This window comes from Pteropus alecto, unplaced genomic scaffold (genome assembly GCF_000325575.1).
Source record: "Pteropus alecto unplaced genomic scaffold, ASM32557v1 scaffold392, whole genome shotgun sequence".
Lineage (NCBI taxonomy): Eukaryota > Metazoa > Chordata > Mammalia > Chiroptera > Pteropodidae > Pteropus > Pteropus alecto.
Genome location: NW_006431933.1, coordinates 1,341,571 through 1,357,824, shown reverse-complemented (window position 1 = coordinate 1,357,824; position 16,254 = coordinate 1,341,571).

The following is a 16,254-nucleotide window of genomic DNA, read 5'->3' as shown; positions in this document are numbered from 1 at the left end:
CTCTTGGAATAAATTATTCAAGAAGGGAAAAAGAAAAGGAAGAAGAAACTGTAGTTTTCTTTTTTCCCCTAGATATTCTGTATCTGCATTTCTATTTTTATTTTCTAGATATTCTGCAGTTTGGGTTAGAATGACCTGTTTGAGCTAAAAAAATTTTAAGAGAGAATTGTTTTATTTCTCAGAGCATAGGGTTTATTTTCTACTTTTGTTATTCATTTCTTATTTCATTACATTACATTATAATTAGATAATGCTTTCTGTACATTTTTGATATTTAAAAATATATTTAGGTTCTCCTTGGCTAATCATTGTGAATGCTTTATAGTATCTGATAATAAGATGTATTCTCAGTTTTTAGATTATGGAATACAATATAGATATTAAATAAAACCACTTAAAAATTTTTGTTAGAACCTCTGTAATCTTTTATTTAAAGATTATAGTCTGGGGTTCTAAGGCTATTCCTCACTTCCAGATTGGTTGCTGTTTTCAGGATTTTTTGGTAGGCAAAGCAAGGAAATATATGTATTTGAGAAGAAAAATACATCAGAAATTCATATCATCATTTTACATTTAAACATAAGATCACAGAGTTTAATTTCTTTGATTTTGTATTTATAAATCTTTTTTTTTGTCTGAAAATCTTGGTTCCTATCAACATTCACATAATTACTTATTTGCTTTAACTATCTATGTGTGTATATCTACATATATTTATCTAAAAAATAATTGCCAAATAGCAATTTGTGTTAAAATTTTAATAGAAAATAGTAAATAAAACATTCATTAATAATCATATTGTTCATTCTGGGTACCAGGATTTTTTCAATGTCATAAAATTGATTGACTAGATCAGCAAAGTAATGAAGTTCATGCATGGACTATTATTATTAATGTTATAGAATATAAAACATAATACAAATGTATGTCTTATATTTCTGAAAGTCTAAAACAGTTATAATAAACACCATTATTTCATGTATAATTTAAAAAGAAAAAATACTGCCAATTAAACAATGACATAATGTTTTTTTATTATGTGGATTTTTAATTTTTTATTTATTGAAACTGCTGATTTAGACTTAGTTATGGATTTTTACCTCACATCACTCTTGCATAGGACTTAGATCTGCAATTTTTTTCATTTTTTTCTTTTTCTTTTTGTTTCACATAGGTAATACATGCACGTGGTTCAAAAATTAAAACGATGAAAAGTAAATACTGGCAAATCTTCCTACTCCTGTCCCCATCCACCTCATCCACTCTAACCCTCTGCATATAACCATCTTTGTTATTTGTCTTGGTCCTTCCAGGGTTTCTCTATGCAAAAAATAAATAAGTTCAAATATACAGAGTAGTAAATGATATTACATAAGTGTAATTATATCATGACAGGAAGTTAATAGATATAAATATTACATTGATAACATATAAAAGATGATAGGTCAAGATGCTCATTCAATAGACTGGTTAAAATTAAAAGGACTGACAGTACCAAGCATTGGTAAGAATGTGAAACTAGATCTCTCATACACTGTCTGTGAGATTTTAAATTATTACAACCAATTTGAAAGGCTGAATATATGCCTACCCTTTGACCTAGCAATTTCACTTGTATTTACATACATTACAGAAATGGGTACACATGTTTACCAAAAGACATGTATTAGATTGATCATAGAAATGTTATTTGTAATAACCAAAAATCAGAATCAACCCAAATTGCCCATTAACAAGATAATGAATAAATAAATCACAGTATATTAACCCAGTGGAATACTAAGCAGTGATAAAAAGGATGAACTACTGCTACACACAACATTGGTGAATTTCACAAACATTGTTTTGAGCCAGACACAAAAGACTACATACTATAAGATTAGATATATACGAAGTGCCCAACAAGCAAAACAAATCTGTGATAATAGAGGTCAGAATAGTGGTCATGATCGAGGATGGGTATTGACTGGAAAGAATGTATAGGAAAAATAAGGTTGGGTCTGGAAATGATTAAATTGCCTTGAAACTCTTTGAGATGCATTTTATCTAGATGTAGAAAGAACAGACATTGTTTTCTGTAATCACTGACCTTTAGTTTCAAAACTATAGGTTGTACCTATGACAATCTCCTAAGGTTTCCCTTAGGAGGAATTTAGATAGGCTTATCATTCTCTCCTGGTTACTGATTTAGTCAGAGGAGCTTAAGCCCCCTTTTCTTTCCTCAATGAGTTACCACCACACACTGCCAGAATGATTAAAATTAAAAAGACAGACAATACCACATATCTGTTCTGACTGTGGTTCACATACTGGGCCCTGGAGGATGAGAGTTTTCACTCTTAGACATGAACACACTCTTCTCATGGCCCATCCAGGTGATAATGGGTGGGCCTCTGCCAGAATGGCCAACATTCACCACCACCATCCAGGACCTTCGCAAACACCTTGAGGAAGAAATCGAAGTCTCAAAAGGTGGGGATCATAATCTTAGAGTCCTTGACACCTGCTCACTGATATTTGTCGTCCATGAGACTGTGGATACACACTCGGGGCACAGTGGGTGGGGGGACTTGAGAGTGTCTTCAGCAGCAAGAAGTTAACTCTGAGCTAGTGATCCATCCCAAACTCCCTGAGATTCTGCTAATACCCAGAAAAGACAAACTCTATCCTCCATACTTTATTTACTTATTTATTTGTTGTGCGCTAAACACTGGTGATACAGTGTGAAAAAGAAGACAAAAATTGCTGCTCACATAAAGCTTATATTTCAGTGGGGAAGACAAACAAACAATAAGTAGATAAACAAATAGGTAAACGAGAAGTAATTGAAGGGGAACTAATATGTATATTCACACACATACATATGAAAGGCTATAATTTTAAAATTCAGGATGGTAGTTTTCTGACTTTGGGAAAGAAGGTCAAGGAAGACCTCTCTGCATAGGTGACCTTTGAGCAGAGCAGGAGGGACCAGCAAGCCATGTAGGTAACTGGAACAAGAGTGTACCAAGCAAAGGGAAAGGCAAACACAAAGGCTTGAAGCGAGAAATTACTGGGTGCCCCTAGGCAATAGGGATACCTGCTAAAGAGGCCAGCATGGCTTGAGGGTCGTGAGTGGGGTAGAAAGTCGACTGGAAGGAGAGGATGTCAGTAAGGTGACAGAGAATCAGACCTCATGGGGTAGGACTCAATATGCCTTTTCTGCAGGCATCATCACACTCAAAGACCCTTGCAAGGTCTGGGCCTCTTTGCAAAGTTTGAAGGCCAATGAGGTTCAGGTTGCTGATTCTCTCCAGCAGTGTTAAGAGGAGCCTGGCTTGAGGTGTGTATCTTTTGGTTGAATGCTAAATTCAAAGTTAGAATAAAGGCTGCATACAAAATATTGGATCTTACAGAGAAAGACAAATACTATGTAATCTCAATTATATGTGGAATCTAAAAAAGTTGAACTCAGAGAAAGAGTAGAGTAATGGTTACCAGGGGTTGGAGGGTAAGGGAAATGAGGAGATATTGGTCAAATGCAAACTTCCAGTTGTAAGATTACTAAATTCTGGAGATTTCATGTACAGCATGGTGATTATAGCCAATGATACTGTATTATATACCTGAATGTTGCCTAGAGAGTAGATTTTAAATGTTCTTAACAAAAAAAAGACATGTTAGTTATATGATGGAATTAGAGGTGTAAGCCCACACTATGGTAATAATCATTTTACAACTTATAAATGTATCAAATCAACACACTGTATACCTTAAACTTACACAATGTTGCATGTCAACTATATTTCAATATAGCTTGGGCGGAAAAGAGGTAGCAACTATGAAAAGTAAAATGATACTGGCTTTCTATGTAAATTGAATAAAGATTGTTCAAAATTACTACTAAAAAATTGGGTGTTATAAATTTGTCACAGCGTTTTCTATCTATCTATCTATCTATCTATCTATCTATCTATCTATCTATCTATCTATCTATCTATTTTGCTAAGCCCTGAACCTATGATGATTCTCAATTTACAGATGAGGAAAATTAGGCTCATAGTGCTAAAGTACCTTGTGCAAGTTCACATAGGTTGAAAGTTGGAATTTGAACCCAGATCTAACTACTAATCTCCAAGAATGATAAAGAAATTCTAGGCAGAGGGAGTGGAGAGTGGGAAGTGATTTGCTGCCTTCTGTAATCTGTACATGGTGCAGGGGAAGTGAAGGCAGGTACCAGAAGCTGGGCAATGGCCAGTCACAGAGCACTTGTAGGCCCTGCTAAGAAATTGAAACTTTTCATTGAAACAAATGAAGAAATAATCCTTTATTTTAACTAGTGAGAATAACATAATCACTGTATATTTTTAGACAATCAGTCTGATGGCAGTGTGGGGTGTGGCTTTAAAGAAAGAGAAAGAATGGAATAAGAGAGACATTTAGGATACTACTGGAATAGTTCAGGTAAAAATGTAATAATAGCCTGAAGTAACAAATGTGAGGACTGGAGGTTGAGAGAGATTTTAAGAATATAATCCCTGAGATTTGATGACTGACTGCATGTAGGAACTGAAAGTTATAGAGATAACATGAGATCTGTTTTGAGCAAGATTAGTTGACATCCAGATAGAGACATCCACCAGGTAGTCGGATAAAGGAGTTAAAAGCAGCATTTTTCAAAGCAGTTGCCAAAAAATAATAGTTTTCTAGGGCATTAGCAAATGTTAAAGGAAAAATTAAGGAAGGGGGCTCCATGTAAAAGAACTTAGTAGAAAAGTTTGGTGACACAAAATTAAACAGGTACAGAGCATTTAATATGCTAATGTATATTGCAAATTTCCAAGAGTAAGGGCATTTCCTAAAATTCTTTCACTATGGACCTGTTTTTCTTCCCATAGAGTATCTTGGGGGTTTACGTTGCAAAGAACCCTTTCTGAAATGCTTCTTTTGAGCCTGATGGATAATAGTATGGAAAGCAACATGGGAGTACTCTGTATTAACATGGCAGCTGAAGGCATAGGAATGATGACATCAATGAAGAGCACGTAGCATGAGAAGAAACGATGGCTGAGGATAAAGCCTGAAGGCAGAAGCATTATCCTCCCACCTCCTCAAAATAACCACTATCTTGACTTTCTACATCTTACATTCATTTTGTCTGTGCTGAACTTTAATTTTTAGAATCATATAGGATGTGCTATTTGATGTCTGGCTTCTTTCACTCAACATCATATTATAAAGATTCATCCACATGGTTGCAGATACGTGTAGTTTGGCTTTTAGTTGCTGTCTAGGATTTCATTGTGTGAATATATTACAATTTATCCATTCTGTTGTTGATAGACATTTGTGTTGTTTCCAGGTTCTTATTTTAATAAAGAATATTTATATGCATGACTTTTGGTGCATATATGAATGCCTTTCTGCTAGATATATGCCTAAGAGTAGAATAGCTGAGTCATAAGGTATGCATATGTTAAAATTTAGTAGATAATGCCAAACCATTTTCCTGAGCCATTGTACATTCACTAGCAGTGTATGAGTGTTCCCATTGCTCCATATTCTCACCAACACTTGGCATTGTTAAATGTGTTTGTAAAGGCATGTGTTACATATCTCTAGTTATTGGCAATAAGTGAGCCTTTCTGAACTATCATGAGAAGTCATGGCTAGGGATGACACTTGAATGACACTGTGTTATTGTAAAAGTTGGAGATAAAAAGTGACCCTACCCAGATCTCTCTGATTCTGCAGGTTTATATGGGCTCAGTTTTTCATTACAGGCTTTCCTTAGTAATTGTGTTCATTATCCTCATAACTATCATAGACTCCTGTAACTACGGCAGGTCTGAGGAGTGGTGACTCCGCTTCTATTTTGGGCTTTATCTCACAATATGAGAGATTCACATGCATTAATTCATGTGCATTAATTTGCATGCATATAAAGGATATGATTCCCCCACTCTCCATTAATTGAAACTTTCATATACATGGTTCTATGAAACACTATTGCCTGAAATCATATCTTACTCTTAAATAGTTGACTGCTTTGATTCCAAACATCATAGTTGCATATCTGATGGTCTTCCAAACACAAATAGTATTCTGGCTGACATAGAAAGAGCTTTGAACAACCATCTTCCTGGGGCAGCAGGAGGAAGGGCTCATGCTAAGAGGATTCCAGCCTCTCCAGGAGCATCAGTGAGAGCCAAGGCTGTGGGGTATTGGGGTCTATAGCTGGTAGAGTGCAGTGCACCCTCTGTTGCCTCTGAGTTGGGCCAGACCCCCAATAAGCGCTGGCTCCCATCTGTTTCTCACCATTTCCCCTATAGTATTTTCTATTGAAAAATATTTGACACATAACATTGTGTTCTCTATAGTTTTATACGTTGAGTTTAAATTTAATAAGTTAAACAGTATCGTTACTGTTTCCTCATATTATTCTCATAACTATTGCATGTGCAAGGTGTTATTTTAAAAAGTGTTTTGGAAGGATATATTAATAGCCTCTTACAACTAAAAGAAAAATGTCTATAATGAATTCACACTAAACATGATATCTAGAAAAGTCTCTAGCATTTGACAAGAATTTTTTACAGGAAATTTCATTAGCTGAGAATGAAAAATTCAATAAAGAAGTATGATTTTCCTTTTGAATCTTGTAACTTTTTTCCAATGGTAATTTCAATTATTGGAAATTACAAAGTTTAAGGTTCTTGGAGATTAGTTATCCTAACATTTTTCAGAAATAACAAAGTCTAAAAAATCGGCATATTCCTTCTGAAAATACAAAAAAATGAAACCTCTTTCTTCTTTCCTTATTTTATCTTACCTTTCTTTTCTGGTCTCATTCTTCCCATTTACTCCCATACCTTTTACCTTCCCTCTGTTTTCTAAGGTGTCCTTATAAGAAAATTTTGCTTTATGAAAATATTACCAGCAATACGGCTTCTTTTAATCTTGTTTAATTTAAAACCTGAGGAGAGTCTAGATTTATTCTGCAAAGAAGAACTAAATAAGTAACCATGTGTTAGAATTTTTATATGTTTGTATAGTAATATTGATTTAAATATGTCTTTGGCAACAGAAAGCTATTTTACTTATACCACTTGAAGTGTCACAAAAAGCGACTATGAATACATAGCAACTATACAAAGGATAAATACTGGAATGCAAAGGACCTTTAAGTTTAAATGTGTAAGTTTAGTCTATCTAAAAGCATAAAGAGTATACCTTACACTTATCCTTTTATTATAATACTGGAGCTAAATGTGGAGCCCTTATTTAGCATTTATTCTGATTTTACCTATTTGCTTCTACATTTTTATTAGGAGAATGCCAAAGTTGTAATAATGGCATGTGAATAATAAGAAAACATTTATTTTCATGTTCTAATATTTTAAATAAAATATTTTCTATTTGAGCCACATTAACTAAGATTTAATAAGACAAACATAACTAATGGTGCCATTTAAAATTCTCTTCACTAGTCATTCCTATCTAGGCTGCCATTTTCTGTAAAATGCTAATCAGTTTCTAAGCTACAAGGCCTGCATATTCATGTATAAACTGTAGGCAAATGACTCTGATGCAATGTCTTGGCCACATTGTTTTTCTCCATTTAGGTCACATAATAAAAGCTTGACCACAGTCACCTGAGTCCCAGCAGAACTCCCTGTGATCCTTCCTGAAACATGGCTGTCTTGTGAGAAGCTGTCACAAGTCATTTCTCATCTGCTTCCCTATCTCCCAGAAGCCTTGCTACCTTGCTGGAGACTCTCGCAAAGCCATTTCTCATCTGCCTCCCCTGGTTCGAGTGAGGCATGGGACTTTCTGCTTCAATGCCTCCCTTAGGGTACAGTTGCAAGCATCTATGTTAGTCCATAAAACTGCTGGCTGTAGTTTAGAAGACAGTTCTCAATGGCAACGTGACGCACCACACATGCTTTCTGTTGTTTGGCCCCTCTAATTCAGTGTCATCCTATAGGACTAGGCATATGGAGAGTGACACAGTACTGACCTTACTTTTACTGTCATTATAAACGATAAATCCATATGGTTCATTGTCTCTTGCTGGTTTACTCTATAGAAATATGATAAGCCAACTTAACTGCATTAGTGCTTAGGAACTGTTTGAGCACTTGACAAATTGGCACCCAATGTGGGGCCAATAAAGTCACAATACCTTTTTGGAGAAAAGACATAGGGGCCATGCAGGCCAAGTTAGGGGATATGAGGAGACAACCCCCCTCCCACAATCTGACAATGTATGCCTTTTTTCTTTCAAGGCACTACCACTTGTAAAAAGCACTCAAGAGGAAAATCCCCTCCCCCTCAATTTGTCATCAATGGGTAAGTCAAGATTTAGTACAAGCACCTCTACCTTCTGATGTCTAAAGCTTTCACTGTATAGATGATATCCTGTTGGTTGGCAAGTCAGAAGCCTTAGTCTCAGCAGCCCTAACTATGGTATTGTGAGGAAGGAAAATAATTTTTCCTCCTACCGTTTTAAAGTTCTTCTGGCTGAACTAATAATCAAATTAACATGAGACAGATTAACAGGAGAAAATGACCAAATTCAATATGCATGTACACACAATAGTGCCATAAGAATATGGGATCTGAGGACAAATCAGGCTGTTAAGGGTTATGTGTAACCTTGAGCTAAAGAGAAAGGGGGGTTGTGGTTTGGGATTTCAAAGGGCAGGAAGATAATTCACATGGAGATAGAAAAGCAAATGTTTGGTAAATAAATGTTTGCTGTGCCACCTTTAACAATGAGACACAGAGAGGACTTCGATCAAAGGGGCCTTGCTACCTTCCTCCCTGTCCATTACTCCTGGTTCATATAAAACTATAGTTATCTTTGATGATATATCCCTTTCTAGAGAAGATCCTCTAACTAAATTCCTTTTAGGCAGTTAGGGAGAAAAGGAAAGGTTTTTTTCCTGAGTCATTCGTTTCCAAAAAAATAAACAATCAATATCCCAAAAGGCACATTTTGGGGTAGCAAACTGTGTCATCTCACCTTCACTAGCAGGATCAACCCTAACAAAATCCAGAGTCCTAAGTGCTAGGTGAAGTTACTTGGATCTACGTGGGTGGATTTACAGCACTTAGTCTCTCTGGAAGCCCAGGAACAAAACCTACTGTCTCTTACAAAGTACAGGACTCTGTGTTTCTGATACAGAAACCATCACTGCCAGACTGTAACTTCTGGCAAGGTCTTATGATTAAAGAGTTCCCATTACACCGGGCACTGGCCCCACCTGCTCCTAATAGATTGCTATCAGACCTGTGACATCCTCTCAGGTGTCTCACCACAGTTGATATTTGTTCCAATTTCGTCATGTTTTACTTGATGGACACACACCTGAATGATCATAACAGATATTGCTAAAAGTACTGAAATAACAGTTTTATGTGTGATACTTCTGCTGATTGTATGAGATGTTTCCAGTGGACAAATTCTATAATTAAAATAGTAGCCATAGGATAAGACACACCAGGAGCCCACCTGGCTTTCCCAGCCCAACTATATGTTGTCACTAAAATAACACAAGACAGGAAGGGATGGCTGGTCATCGTATTAAACATCAACTAAAGATGGAAGTACATTTTTTAAAAAATCCAGCAGATTGCCCTCCCACTTAGGCCAATTAGGCCTAATGAGCTTTCTGAACTACAAGTGTCAGTGACTGACAATTATGTAGACTGGAGCCTGTGGCAATACGTTTTTTCTTTTTCTTTTTAAAAATATAAACAGAGAGCTATATCATGTTATGCATTGGAAGAGTAAAAAGAGTTAAAAAAAGAGTAAAAAAAAGTCGATTCTTCAATTACTATGAAAATACAATTACTATGGAAAAGCAAAGATTAGCTAAAACCACTTTGGAAAAAGAAGAAACAAGCAGGAGGAACCATTCTATCGGATATTAAGTCTTATTACATAACTACAGGAATCAAGAGAGTGTGGTATTGGCAGGAGGATAGGCACATAGATCAATGAAACAGAATAGAAAACCTAGACATAGACCCACACAAATATGTCCAAATGAGTTTTGTCAGGGAGCAAAAGCAATTCAACAGAAGAAGCTCAGCCTACCCAAGAAATGGTGCTGGAACAAGAGAGTATCAATGGGGAAAAAAAGTGAACCTGGACTGAACCTTACACCTTATACAAATGGATCACAGACTAAATGTAAAATGTAAAACTTTGAAACTTTAAAACAGGAGAAAATCTTCAGGACATTAGGATAGACAAAGAGTTCTTTCTTATTAATGACACCAAAAACACAATCTATAAAAGGGGAATGTGACTAACTGGACTTCATTAAAACTAAAAATATTTTCTCTGGGAGAGACTCTGTTAAGAGAATGAAAAGACAAGCTACAAACTGAGAGAAATTATTTGCAAAACATGTAACCAACCAAGGATGTATATTTGAAATATATAAAGAACTCTCAAAACTTAACAGTGAAAACCAAACAATCCAATTAGAAAATGAGCAAAAGACATGAAGAGACTTGTCATCGAAGAGGCTGCAAATAATGACATTAATATCTATTAGTTATCAGGGAAACGCAAATGAAAACCACAATGATATATCTTTACACACCTATCAAAATGGCTAAAGTAAACAATAAATACTAAATACTAGACAACACTAAATACTAGAGAGGATGCCAAGAAACTGGATCACCTATACATTGTGTGTGAGAATGTAAAACGGTACAGTCACTCTACAAAATAGGCAGTTTCTTATAAAACTCAACATGCAACTACCATATGACTCTGCATTGCATTTCTGGGCATTTATCTCAGAGAAATGAAAACTTACATTGACACAAAAACCTGTACATGAATGGTCTTAGCAGCTTTGTTCATAATGGCTAGAAACTGGAATCAGCCCAGATATCTTTCAGTGAGTGAATGATTAAACAAATGGTGGTACATCCATATGATGAAGTAAACTTGATGATAAAAAGAAACAAACTGTTGATAAATATCACAACTTAGTTGGATGTCAAAGAAATCATGCCACATGAAAAAAGCGAGTTTTGAAAGGTTTCATATTGTATGATTTCATCTACGTAACATTCTTTTTTTTTTTGCATTATTACAAAATAAATTTATTTGAAGAGAAACTGTTTTATAAAAGGTCAGAGGCAATTTGAGATCTCATTATGTAACATTCTTGAAATAACAAATTACAGAGATGGAGAACGGATTAGTGGTTGCCAAGGGAACAGGGATGGGGGAGGGGGACTATAAAGGTATAGCACAGGGCTCTTTGTGCTCACGGAACAGTTCTGTATCTTGACTGCAGTGGTTGTTACATGAATCTACACATGTGATAGAATTGCACAGCACTACACACACATACATACACATACATACGAGTGCATGCAAAGCTGATGAAATCTGAATAAAGTTGGCGGATTATAGCAATGTCAATTTCCTCATTTTGATATTGTACTATAGTTATGCAAAAGCTGGGTAAAGGATACGTGGAATCTCTTTATATATTATTTTTTGCAACTTTATGTGAAATTATTATTATTTCAAAATTAAAAGTTTAAAAAACTACATGGAGAGCAGAATTGTGCTCAATGGGCAGGGTTGCTGGCTGTGGTGCTTGCCCTGGACCCATGGACAATAGTCTGACAGCAAGGCCGATAGAGTATCAGCCTCCGTGGGGACAAGCAGTATGGCAGCAGGTTACACAAAACCTAGTCCTCTGTTTGTGACTCATATGGACAGATGCCTATGAAACGGGACCATTTCAGGATGCCCATCAATGATCAACAAGCTGATTAAGCCCTATGCTGCTTGAAGAGGGACCATGGATGCCTGGACACAGTACTGCATAGGGTATTATAACAACCCAGCTATGATTTAGGGCTGGGACCCAGAACAAGGCCTAGTGATTCCAGCACACAAGGCCAAGGAAACCTGAGACTGCCACTTACACAGTCGGGTGACAAAGAAAGTTTCAGGGCACGTACTCCAGGGCACTGTACCTGGCCAATCCTGACAATAGACCCTCAAGCCCCCTTCCCTCCCTTTATCTTAATGTCAGCAGGCGTCTTTTTTTCAGGTCATGGCACCGCCACCCTGTCTGCACAGCTGGTGGGGACATGCTGTTCAAGGACTCCTAGGTGGACTGGGCTACATTTTGGATTCCCCAAACACATCTAATCACCACCAAATGGTGCTGTCTTTTAGCAAAAATTACCAGGTAAGGGGCCATTCACTGGACACTTCATGTGCTATATCACCTCCAAGTGCAAATGCTATTAAAAAATTAAATGCACTCATGAAAGAAAAAAAAAACCTAAGAAAAAGATAAGTGGTCCATTAGAGCTCAGCTCCTAGTAGGGCACACATTTAAAATAGGCAAAATGAACTCTAGATGGGGCAATTCTCCACATTTGGAGATAATGTTTAATTATGAAATTGAGGGGAAGGGGAAGAGGCCCTGACCACTCCAGGGCACTGTACCTGGCCAATCCTGGTATAAGGAGGCCTTTTCACTCTATCTCTCCCCTTCCATGCCTACCTGCAGGAAGCTGGGTAACTGGACTTGGTGAGTGGCTGAGAAAAGATGGGAGGTAGGAGACGCTAATCTGGTGTTTCTTTTCCAGCCCAATTAGGCAGATGGTCTGGGTGGTTATGGAGACTGATGACAATGATCACAGGTATGATCATTGTCATCTAAATTGGTCATGGAGTGGTACACACCTCTGGGGGTGGGAGATGGTCTAAGAGGGCACAAGGTATACAAAAAAGAAACCACTGGGCCACCTCAGGATTAGCCTAGATACATGCTGTGGTTTAGTTATGGGAGAGATTAGACATGAGTACTTCTGAGGCTGGACATATGATCACGCGGCTTCAAAAGGAGAGTGACAATCTGGGCTGGTGTGAAAGAAACACCTTAAACCTGGGGGTTTAGTGCAGTGGGGTGTGTGGGGGACCATTAGGTTCTCTTGTCTATTGCTTTCAGGACAGCTAACCTGTCCTGTCATACCAGAATGCTATGGTAACCTTGTCCTAGACCCCAAGTCAACAAAATGCTGCTGCTGAGGTCACTGCAAACCTATTAGCAGAATCATTCCCCCGAGTAGGCAGTGGCAAGGAGCTGTGCTGGCTAGGTTAGCCTGATTGTTCTTTTCAGAACCACTTCAGCCTGCTTTGCAGGAACTGCTTAACTCCACTCAAAGACTTTGTCTATCATGAGAGATGCAAATTGGTTTATTCCTGTTGTAATAAATGATTCCACTTCTGCTGCCCTAAGGAGGGACCATTTCTAACATGGACATCAGGCTTGTATTTGCCTGCCACATACAAACCAACTTAAACTCTCTAGTGTGGCTGATGATGGATAATCCCATTGGCCTGTCTCCTTGTCAGCCACTCAAGGCAGGATGTATGCAGTTGCCAACACCTGTTGTTGCACTTGGATTAATGACATATTTAGCTGGCTTGGCTCCAGACCAGGAACCCAGCTCTGGTCTGTCCTCCAGGTGGGTCTGATCATTCTACTGGGGGTTGTAGCCATGGTTACTCCCATGTGATGCCACTCAAGACAAATACAGACATACCTCGTTTTTTCACATTTTTGTTTTTACAAATTGAAGGCAAGATCCTCCACCAGCAAAAAAGATTACAACTCGCTTTATTGTCATACTCTATTGCGGTGGTCAAGAACTGAACCTGCAAAGTCTCCAAAGTATGCCTATAGAGAGAACTTCATCTAAGATCCTATCAGTACAATTACTTGGGACATCTAATGGTGTGACTGTGCTTCTAAAAACAATTCTTAGCTAGATACATGAAAGATCAGGCAGAAAAGTTGTAGGGGAACAGCTCTGCTATGGTACCATGGTGACCTTGCACATCTTCACTCAGACCACACAGACAAAGGTTTGACTGAAGTCTGATACGAATGTTGGCAGAGGTCCTGTAATTTTCCCTGGGACATAGCAAGACAAGTAGCCTGGTGAGGAGCCACCATGAGGCAATTTCTCAACCATCTCCTTGGCTCTGCTGTGGCTGGGACTTCCCACCTTGACCACATCGTAAGTCTACAGAACTGGCTGTAGTCGAGAGTTGGCTCTTCAATGACAAGGCAACCCACCATTTGTGCTGCCTGTCATCTGGCCCCTCTGGTTCTGTGTCATCCTGTGGGACTAGGAAAGTGAGAGCTGATACCATACTGATCTTACTTTTGCTGTCTCTGTAAGTAATACAATGTCTGGATGCATTTGAGCTCACTGTCTCTTTTCCAGCTGGATCCGTGGACATGTGACAAGCTGGCCTAGCAGCTGCCACCACACTGCTGCTTAAAAATTTCTTGCCTGAGTGACATATATGTGTGGAAATCTAAGGGAGGATATGCTTCTCACACTTTTGGCATTTTGATGAAACATCTTCCCAGTGTCACCTCATCTTACAATTGCCCACATTAGCTCACATTCCCCTGACTAATGGCTAACTGTGAGGAGTGCAGAACTCTGCAGGGCATTAGCCATTGTGAACCCACAAGCTCAAATGTGGGGTGTTACTTAAGAAATTCTAAAAGGGAAGACATGAAACCATAACTGTAATTTTCTAGAAAAAAAAAATCCCAGTGAAAAGAAATGAGTTCATCTGTGCAATCTTAAAATGCAGATCACAGACCTTTTACAATGAAAAGGGTATCTGGAGATTAGTTAGGTCAACAACAGCCAACATCAGATAAATACAAATTATTGTACCTGTCTTATAGGTCAGGAAATGGAGACACTGAACTGGAAGGTGGCTTGTCCAAAAATCTCAGGTGTGGAGTTGGGACTGGCAATGTCCCTTTCTTCCACGAGCTATATAGAAGCTGGAGTAAACATTGACAACTACAACTCAGAATATGTTCTTACTCTTTAGTTTACAATCCTTTTCCTTTTTCAAAAGTTAAAGCATAGTGTTACATTAAAAAAAAATCTTAAAGCAGGAAAATAGATGAAAATGTTTACGCTTATGGAAAATCCATGCTGTACAAATGAGACTGGATGAAATTCTCTGGCAATGTCACCAACATTAATCAATAGCACTGTTAGTTGTTTTAGTGCAAGAAGTGGTGTGCAAACCACAGTCTTCTCACAGTGCACATACATAAAGGGCACCCTTTGCCTGCACACTGGTGTTCCTGCATTTGGAATGACTTCTCCTTTGTATCTAGCTGCTCTCTCACTCCCGATGTCTGTTCTGAGGCTGTCCACCCCATCCTACCTATTGCATATTCAGATGTATATTTGGGTTTGTGGAAGGGGATTAGTAAGAGAACCAAAAGCTTATTTTATTTGCAATTTTTGATTACACACATGAATCAAGCTTATAATTGCACCATAGTTACATTGCAACCTATGAGTGGTTATATAAGAAGCAAAATGCTAGAAAGATCTGGATTCTTCACCTGGCATTACTATTTCTTTTCTGAGTTCCAGTGTGGCTATTTAAAAATTCCCTACAATCATTGTGAAGTGCTTTGATTAAATTAAAGTAGTAGTACCATGCCGACTTCTAACATGTTCACTTATGTCTTTTTTTTTACAGCTTTTTTCCCTGTTTACATTTTTTATTTATTTTAATTAATTTCAAGTATACAGTACATTGGTTAGACATCTATATAGTGTGTAAAATGGTCCCCCCCATCTGCTCCCTCCCTCCCCTTACCCTCCGCCTAGATAATATATTAATGCTAACTGCACTCCCTATGCCGTGCTCCCTATCCCCATGTCCATCCATCAGCTACTAATTGTACTTCTTTAACCTTCACTCAATTCTCTCAGCCCCTCAAACTCCCCTCCCCTCTATCGCCAAATTGTCTGCTATATTTGTGAGTCTGTTTTTGATTAATTTGTTCCTTTTGTTCCTTAGATTCCGCATATAAGTGAAATCATATAGTGTTTATCTTTCTCTGTCTGACTTAAATACCTTCTAGGTCAATCAACACAATGTTTTCCCATCTCCTTCCTTTTAGTCCATGTGTGTCTTTTAATCTGAAGTGAGTCTCCTAGGCAACATGTAGGGGTCTTTATTTCCTTTCCATTCATCCACTCTTTTGATTGTTGCACTTAATTCTTTTCCATTTGAGGTACTTATTGATAGGAATGTAGTTGTTACCATTCTTTATTCTTGTTTTTGATACATGTTTTTTCTTCTTAAAGAAGTCCCTCCAAAATTTCCTGTAATACTGGCTTGGAATTTATAAATTCCTTTTACTTTATTTTGTT